Source organism: Nannobrachium achirus (assembly GCF_963921795.1).
Source record: "Nannobrachium achirus genome assembly, contig: SCAFFOLD_277, whole genome shotgun sequence".
Taxonomy (NCBI): Eukaryota; Metazoa; Chordata; class Actinopteri; order Myctophiformes; family Myctophidae; genus Nannobrachium; species Nannobrachium achirus.
Genome location: NW_027664818.1, coordinates 29,184 through 38,380, shown reverse-complemented (window position 1 = coordinate 38,380; position 9,197 = coordinate 29,184).

Genomic DNA, 9,197 nt, shown 5'->3' with positions numbered 1-9,197 from the left:
TTGCAAAAGCAGTCAACAATCATGGTAGAAATTATGTTAAAGCTCTATTTTTGGAGTCCACCATCTTGCAAATATGCACAATAAAGGTCCAGACACACCCAATAATAAAATTAGCTATTCCATTGAGTCTCCCATGGTCAGACACCATGAAATAGACACCAAGTTTGCGTTTCTAGCTCATCTGGTTCAGAAGTTAGAGGCAAAACCTATTTTCTGGGTCCTTACATTATGGCGGCCATATTGTGGCGGCCATATTGGATTTCATGGAAACTTGCAATACAAAAAATGTTCATATGTATACCATTGATCAACCTGTGAAGTTTCGTGGAAATATCCCTCAGTTTAAAATGTTGCCCTATTCACCCCCCCATTAAAACTAAAGGCGGCCATATTGGACTTTGTTGTACAAATTGACCGGGTTGTCCATATAGGTTGTGATCCTACTGGGTCATAGATAATATTTCTGGTGGACAACTTTGTATGTCGGGGCAAATGCAGGTTTCCTAAAAAAAGGCTGGTTTGCCCCCTGGGTATAGTGAACAAATGGACTCTTTAGCTACAAGAAAAGGCACACAATAACTCCACACAACTGAGTTTTATATAGAAATAAATATTTATAGAAAATGTAAACAGTAAGTATAAATAAATAGATGGATGGATAAATAGATAGATAGATAGATAGATAGATAGATAGATAGATAGATAGATAGAGTCACTTAATGACAATTATAATAATTTGTGAGCCTACACACTCACACACAGACCCTAAAAGCCAGCAAAATGAAATACTACCTAAGTTAACCTTAACTTGTGTCAGACTTGAATTCAAATGCAAGAGCAGCTTTATATAAATGTAGTAGTGGTAGTAGTATTATGAGAGGGAAGGTGATGTTTGTTCAGACTAGCAGGGACTTAGGTGGGACAGTTAACAAAGCATTATCCAGTTTCTGTCTATTGTTGATCCCTCCCCCCACCACCACCCTGATTGGTCCATCAGAGTCATTGTGAGTATTTAACATAGCTCTGTTTTAGCTCCATGACACAGTCATGACACAGTTCCATGTGTGCAAGTTCCTGAGGCTGAACTCTCTTCTGGACTAAAGGTGAAGTATAAATAAATAGATGGACAGACAGACAGATAGATAAATAGATAGATAGATAGATAGATAGATAGATAGATAGATAGATAGATAGATAGATAGATAGATAGATTAGATAGATTAGATAGATAGATAGAGTAAATAGATAGTAGATAGATAGATAAAGATAAGTAGATAGATAGATAAACAGTACAGTTTCATGCCAGCACAAATCACTGGTAGAAGGTCAGCTGTTGCATTTACACAGAAACCACTTGATGTATCTGATATAAAACACCATTTGATGAGGGTGCCATAGAAGAGATAACAGGCAAACGTTCAAAATAAAGTAAAACTTCTACATTCTCTAGGACATTAGGGTTAAACATTTCAAGACAGTGTGCCGTGATTTATTTTAGTGTGTCACTAAAAGCGTTGTATTTGGTTTGGGCCTTTTGACCCAAAGGCTTTCAGCTTTCAGGAAGGAACCCAAAATACACAGGGAAGACACATATTGCATATATTATAACCACACCTGGGGGTCTATTAGAGTAATGTTAACTCCTTAGACACATACACAACATATTATAACCACACCTGGGGGTCTATTAGAGTAATGTTAACTCCATAGACACATACACAACATATTATAACCACACCTGGGGTCTATTAGAGTAATGTTAACTCCATAGACACATACAAAACATATTATAACCACACCTGGGGGTCTATTAGAGTAATGTTAACTCCATAGACACACAACATTTTATAACCACACCTGGGGGTCTATTAGAGTAATGTTAACTCCATAGAAACATACACAACATATTATAACCACACCTGGGGGTCTATTAGAGTAATGTTAACTCCATAGACACATACACAACATATTATAACCACACCTGGGGGTCTATTAGAGTAATGTTAACTCCATAGACACATACAAAACATATTATAACCACACCTGGGGGTCTATTAGAGTAATGTTAACTCCATAGACACACAACATATTATAACCACACCTGGGGGTCTATTAGAGTAATGTTAACTCCATAGACACATACACAACATATTATAACCACACCGGGGGGTCTATTAGAGTAAAGGCCTGTCCATACTATGACCGAAACCGCCGTTTTCGGTCAAAAGGTCCTTTTCAACTATAAAATGTCATGTTCGGTGAAACGTGTTCATGTTCGGTGAAACGGCCAACGTGATTGGTCGGTTGGATCACGTGTGTGTCTCCCCCCCCCCCCCCCCCTCCCCCTCCCCCCCCAAGCTACTGTACATTGGAAAGCCTGGTGACGCGAGGCTACTGTAGCCTACATTGCTTTTGTTTTTGCTTTGCGACCTGCGAAAACTACTATACTGTGTGTGTGTGTATGTGTGTGTGTGTGTGTGTGTGTGTGTGTGTGTGTGTGTGTGTGTGTGTGTGTGTGTGTGTGTGTCGGACTGTTGGTGCATGCTCAATGAGCGGCGCGACACGACGCAGAAGGTCGTCAAAACGACTGGCAGACGTTCTCATTATTTCAATATGTTTCTCCTCGTCCATGCCCCTCATCCCCTGAACGAGAGTCTGATACAGGCCATCCTGGGACTTGTCGTATTTAGCGGGCGGACATACCACCGACGGCTAGATGTGATCGCCTCCTCCTCCACCTCTGCCTCCTCTAACATTTCCTCCTACTCCATAACCTCCACAATACGTGCCACCGCTTCCAACTTCCAACGTGCCAACCGAACAGGAGCGAAGTATGAACATCCGACGCTTTTTTTTCGGAAAAGATAAAAAATAAAAAAGTTTATTTTTCAACCGAAAAGTTCGGTTCTGTCGAAGTATGGAGATGCCTTAATGTTAACTCCATAGACACATACACAACATATTATAACCACACCTGGGGGTCTATTAGAGTAATGTTAACTCCATAGACACATACACAACATATTATAACCACACCTGGGGGTCTATTAGAGTAATGTTAACTCCATAGACACCATACACAACATATTATAACCACACCTGGGGGTCTATTAGAGTAATGTTAACTCCATAGACACCATACACAACATATTATAACCACACCTGGGGGTCTATTAGAGTAATGTTAACTCCATAGACACATACACAACATATTATAACCACACCTGGGGGTCTATTAGAGTAATGTTAACTCCATAGACACCATACACAACATATTATAACCACACCTGGGGGTCTATTAGAGTAATGTTAACTCCATAGACACATACACAACATATTATAACCACACCGGGGGGTCTATTAGAGTAAAGGCCTGTCCATACTATGACCGAAACCGCCGTTTTCGGTCAAAAGGTCCTTTTCAACTATAAAATGTCATGTTCGGTGAAACGTGTTCATGTTCGGTGAAACGGCCAACGTGATTGGTCGGTTGGATCACGTGTGTGTCTCCCCCCCCCCCCCCCCTCCCCCTCCCCCCCCAAGCTACTGTACATTGGAAAGCCTGGTGACGCGAGGCTACTGTAGCCTACATTGCTTTTGTTTTTGCTTTGCGACCTGCGAAAACTACTATACTGTGTGTGTGTGTATGTGTGTGTGTGTGTGTGTGTGTGTGTGTGTGTGTGTGTGTGTGTGTGTGTGTGTGTGTGTGTGTCGGACTGTTGGTGCATGCTCAATGAGCGGCGCGACACGACGCAGAAGGTCGTCAAAACGACTGGCAGACGTTCTCATTATTTCAATATGTTTCTCCTCGTCCATGCCCCTCATCCCCTGAACGAGAGTCTGATACAGGCCATCCTGGGACTTGTCGTATTTAGCGGGCGGACATACCACCGACGGCTAGATGTGATCGCCTCCTCCTCCACCTCTGCCTCCTCTAACATTTCCTCCTACTCCATAACCTCCACAATACGTGCCACCGCTTCCAACTTCCAACGTGCCAACCGAACAGGAGCGAAGTATGAACATCCGACGCTTTTTTTTCGGAAAAGATAAAAAATAAAAAAGTTTATTTTTCAACCGAAAAGTTCGGTTCTGTCGAAGTATGGAGATGCCTTAATGTTAACTCCATAGACACATACACAACATATTATAACCACACCTGGGGGTCTATTAGAGTAATGTTAACTCCATAGACACATACACAACATATTATAACCACACCTGGGGGTCTATTAGAGTAATGTTAACTCCATAGACACCATACACAACATATTATAACCACACCTGGGGGTCTATTAGAGTAATGTTAACTCCATAGACACCATACACAACATATTATAACCACACCTGGGGGTCTATTAGAGTAATGTTAACTCCATAGACACATACACAACATATTATAACCACACCTGGGGGTCTATTAGAGTAATGTTAACTCCATAGACACCATACACAACATATTATAACCACACCTGGGTGTCTATTAGAGTAATGTTAACTCCATAGACACATACACAACATATTATAACCACACCTGGGGGTCTATTAGAGTAATGTTAACTCCATAGACACATACACAACATATTATAACCACACCTGGGGGTCTATTAGAGTAATGTTAACTCCATACATACACAACATATTATAACCACACCTGGGGATCTATTAGAGTAATGTTAACTCCATAGACACATACACAACATATTATAACCACACCTGGGGGTCTATTAGAGTAATGTTAACTCCATAGACACATACACAACATATTATCACCACACCTGGGGGTCTATTAGAGTAATGTTAACTCCATAGACACATACACAACATATTATAACCACACCTGGGGGTCTATTAGAGTAATGTTAACTCCATAGACACATACACAACATATTATAACCACACCTGGGGGTCTATTAGAGTAATGTTAACTCCATAGACACATACACAACATATTATAACCACACCTGGGGGTCTATTAGAGTAATGTTAACTCCATAGACACATACACAACATATTATAACCACACCTGGGGGTCTATTAGAGTAATGTTAACTCCATAGACACATACACAACATATTATAACCACACCTGGGGGTCTATTAGAGTAATGTTAACTCCATAGACACATACACAACATATTATAACCACACCTGGGGGTCTATTAGAGTAATGTTAACTCCATAGACACATACACAACATATTATAACCACACCTGGGGGTCTATTAGAGTAATGTTAACTCCATAGACACATACACAACATATTATAACCACACCTGGGTGTCTATTAGAGTAACGTTAACTCCATAGACACATACACAACATATTATAACCACACCTGGGTGTCTATTAGAGTAATGTTAACTCCATAGACACATACACAACATATTATAACCACACCTGGGGGTCTATTAGAGTAATGTTAACTCCATAGACACATACACAACATTATAACCACACCTGGGGGTCTATTAGAGTAATGTTAACTCCATACATACACAACGTATTATAACCACACCTGGGGGTCTATTAGAGTAATGTTAACTCCATAGACACATACACAACATATTATAACCACACCTGGGGGTCTATTAGAGTAATGTTAACTCCATAGACACCATACACAACATATTATAACCACACCTGGGGGTCTATTAGAGTAATGTTAACTCCATAGACACCATACACAACATATTATAACCACACCTGGGGGTCTATTAGAGTAATGTTAACTCAATAGACACATACACAACATATTATAACCACACCTGGGGGTCTATTAGAGTAATGTTAACTCCATAGACACCATACACAACATATTATAACCACACCTGGGTGTCTATTAGAGTAATGTTAACTCCATAGACACATACACAACATATTATAACCACACCTGGGGGTCTATTAGAGTAATGTTAACTCCATAGACACATACACAACGTATTATAACCACACCTGGGGGTCTATTAGAGTAATGTTAACTCCATACATACACAACGTATTATAACCACACCTGGGGATCTATTAGAGTAATGTTAACTCCATAGACACATACACAACATATTATAACCACACCTGGGGGTCTATTAGAGTAATGTTAACTCCATAGACACATACACAACATATTATCACCACACCTGGGGGTCTATTAGAGTAATGTTAACTCCATAGACACATACACAACATATTATAACCACACCTGGGGGTCTATTCGAGTAATGTTAACTCCATAGACACATACACAACATATTATAACCACACCTGGGGGTCTATTAGAGTAATGTTAACTCCATAGACACATACACAACATATTATAACCACACCTGGGGGTCTATTAGAGTAATGTTAACTCCATATACACATACACAACATATTATAACCACACCTGGGGGTCTATTAGAGTAATGTTAACTCCATAGACACATACACAACATATTATAACCACACCTGGGGGTCTATTAGAGTAATGTTAACTCCATAGACACATACACAACATATTATAACCACACCTGGGTGTCTATTAGAGTAATGTTAACTCCATAGACACATACACAACATATTATAACCACACCTGGGTGTCTATTAGAGTAATGTTAACTCCATAGACATATACACAACATATTATAACCACACCTGGGGGTCTATTAGAGTAATGTTAACTCCATAGACACATACACAACATATTATAACCACACCTGGGGGTCTATTAGAGTAATGTTAACTCCATACATACACAATGTATTATAACCACACCTGGGGGTCTATTAGAGTAATGTTAACTCCATAGACACATACACAACATATTATAACCACACCTGGGGGTCTATTCGAGTAATGTTAACTCCATAGACACATACACAACATATTATAACAACACCTGGGGGTCTATTCGAGTAATGTTAACTCCATAGACACATACACAACATATTATAACCACACCTGGGGGTCTATTCGAGTAATGTTAACTCCATAGACAAATACACAACATATTATAACCACACCTGGGGGTCTATTAGAGTAATGTTAACTCCATAGACACATACACAACATATTATAACCACACCTGGGGGTCTATTAGAGTAATGTTAACTCCATAGACACATACACAACATATTATAACCACACCTGGGGGTCTATTAGAGTAATGTTAACTCCATAGACACATACACAACATATTATAACCACACTTGGGGGTCTATTAGAGTAATGTTAACTCCATAGACACATACACAACATATTATAACCACACCTGGGGGTCTATTAGAGTAATGTTAACTCCATAGACACATACACAACATATTATAACCACACCTGGGTGTCTATTACAGTAATGTTAACTCCATAGACACATACACAACATATTATAACCACACCTGGGGGTCTATTAGAGTAATGTTAACTCCATAGACACATACACAACATATTATAACCACACCTGGGGGCTATTAGAGTAATGTTAACTCCATAGACACATACACAACATATTATAACCACACCTGGGGGTCTATTAGAGTAATGTTAACTCCATAGACACATACACAACATATTATAACCACACCTGGGGGTCTATTAGAGTAATGTTAACTCCATAGACACATACACAACATATTATAACCACACCAAACCATAAAATCGTTCATAACTGGTTCATGCTCAACATTAGTACCGGTAGTTTTAATTAACCAGTAAGATTCCCTAATCGGGAGATAAGCCGATATGGGACAGGTCCATGTTGATGACATGAGTGTAGACATACTGTGTAGCGATTTGCGTGATTTTAGGGCAAAATCTGTAGGAGCAGTGTGCAAAAATGTGTTTAAAAAAATCGGCCTGAAGGTGGCGCTATATGGGACAGATCCAAGTTGATGACATGAGTGTAGACATACTGTGTACGGATTTGCTTGATTTTAGGGCAAAGATTTTAGGAGCAGTGTCCAAAAATGTGTTTTGCAAGAATCGGCATCATGGTGGCGCTAGAAGAGGGCCATGTGAGAAATGAGGGGTGGGGTCTCCGCACCGCCGAGGCGGACGAATAGGTACCGGCCCCGGCTCTCCCGGTCACTCCTAGCCCGAGTTAAGGTATTTTATGTGAGCTGCAGTGGAGGGGGTCCTCCACTGGGGGCGCCACCACTTTTGCATCCGTTCTGGAGCACCAGGAGTCGGTGGTCTCTGGGAATTCCCCGTGAGCAGCCCTGTTGGGGTGGTCATTTTTGGTGGCGGAGATATGAGTAGGAAGAAAGTGTGACGTGTGACGAGTGACGTGACGTGACGTGACGTGACGTGACGTGACGGAAGGAAGGAAGGAAGGACTGACGGCTGGTGGAGGTTTGGATAGTATGAGAGTGTAAAAGTAACTGCGACCTACGGTCGCAATAACATGATTATTATGATTCTGAAATACATTCTGTATAACGAGTACTCTAACTTTTGCTACTTGAGTATATTTTGATATCTGTCCCTTCAAAGTCATCTGGGGACCATGCAGTCACTGACCCACAGGTTGAGAACCATTGAGCTAAGGGCAGTGTTGGGAAAGTTCACTTTAAAAACAAACTAGTTCATATAGTTCATAATTCTATATTTTGAACTAAAGTTCATGGTTCCCCAAAATGAACTAACTTAGTTCTTTTTAGTTCTTTTTTAACCATAATTTTTTTATACTTTTGGCTATAAAAAAAAATAAAAAAAAATATATATATATATATATATATATATATATATATATATATATATATATATATATATATATTAAGGCTGGGACTTTAACTGATTAATTGCGATTAATTAATTATAGAAAATTAATGCGATTAAAAACATTTACGCATTTTAATCGCACTTAGTTTTTGCACCACAGAACCTTCAGTTTCGGGCATACCGATCATAGCGATGCACCAACCAAGAAGAGACAACAAACGCAAAGGGAGAAGTAGCCGATCAGAGTGCTTTGCTTGGCCCAGTGGATACAAAATCTTGATTTAAAAAACTCACTTCTCAGGTCAAATATCTGTGTGCGATTAAAATGCAATTAATTGCGATTAATTAATCACAGAGCCTGTAATTAATTAGATTAAAAGTTTTAATCGCATCCCAGCCCTAATATATATGTTTAGACGTTGCTGCATGCTATTATTTGTCAAAATTATTGACACAGCCCATATAGAACCACACACAGCAATCATTTATTTTCCAACTTAACATT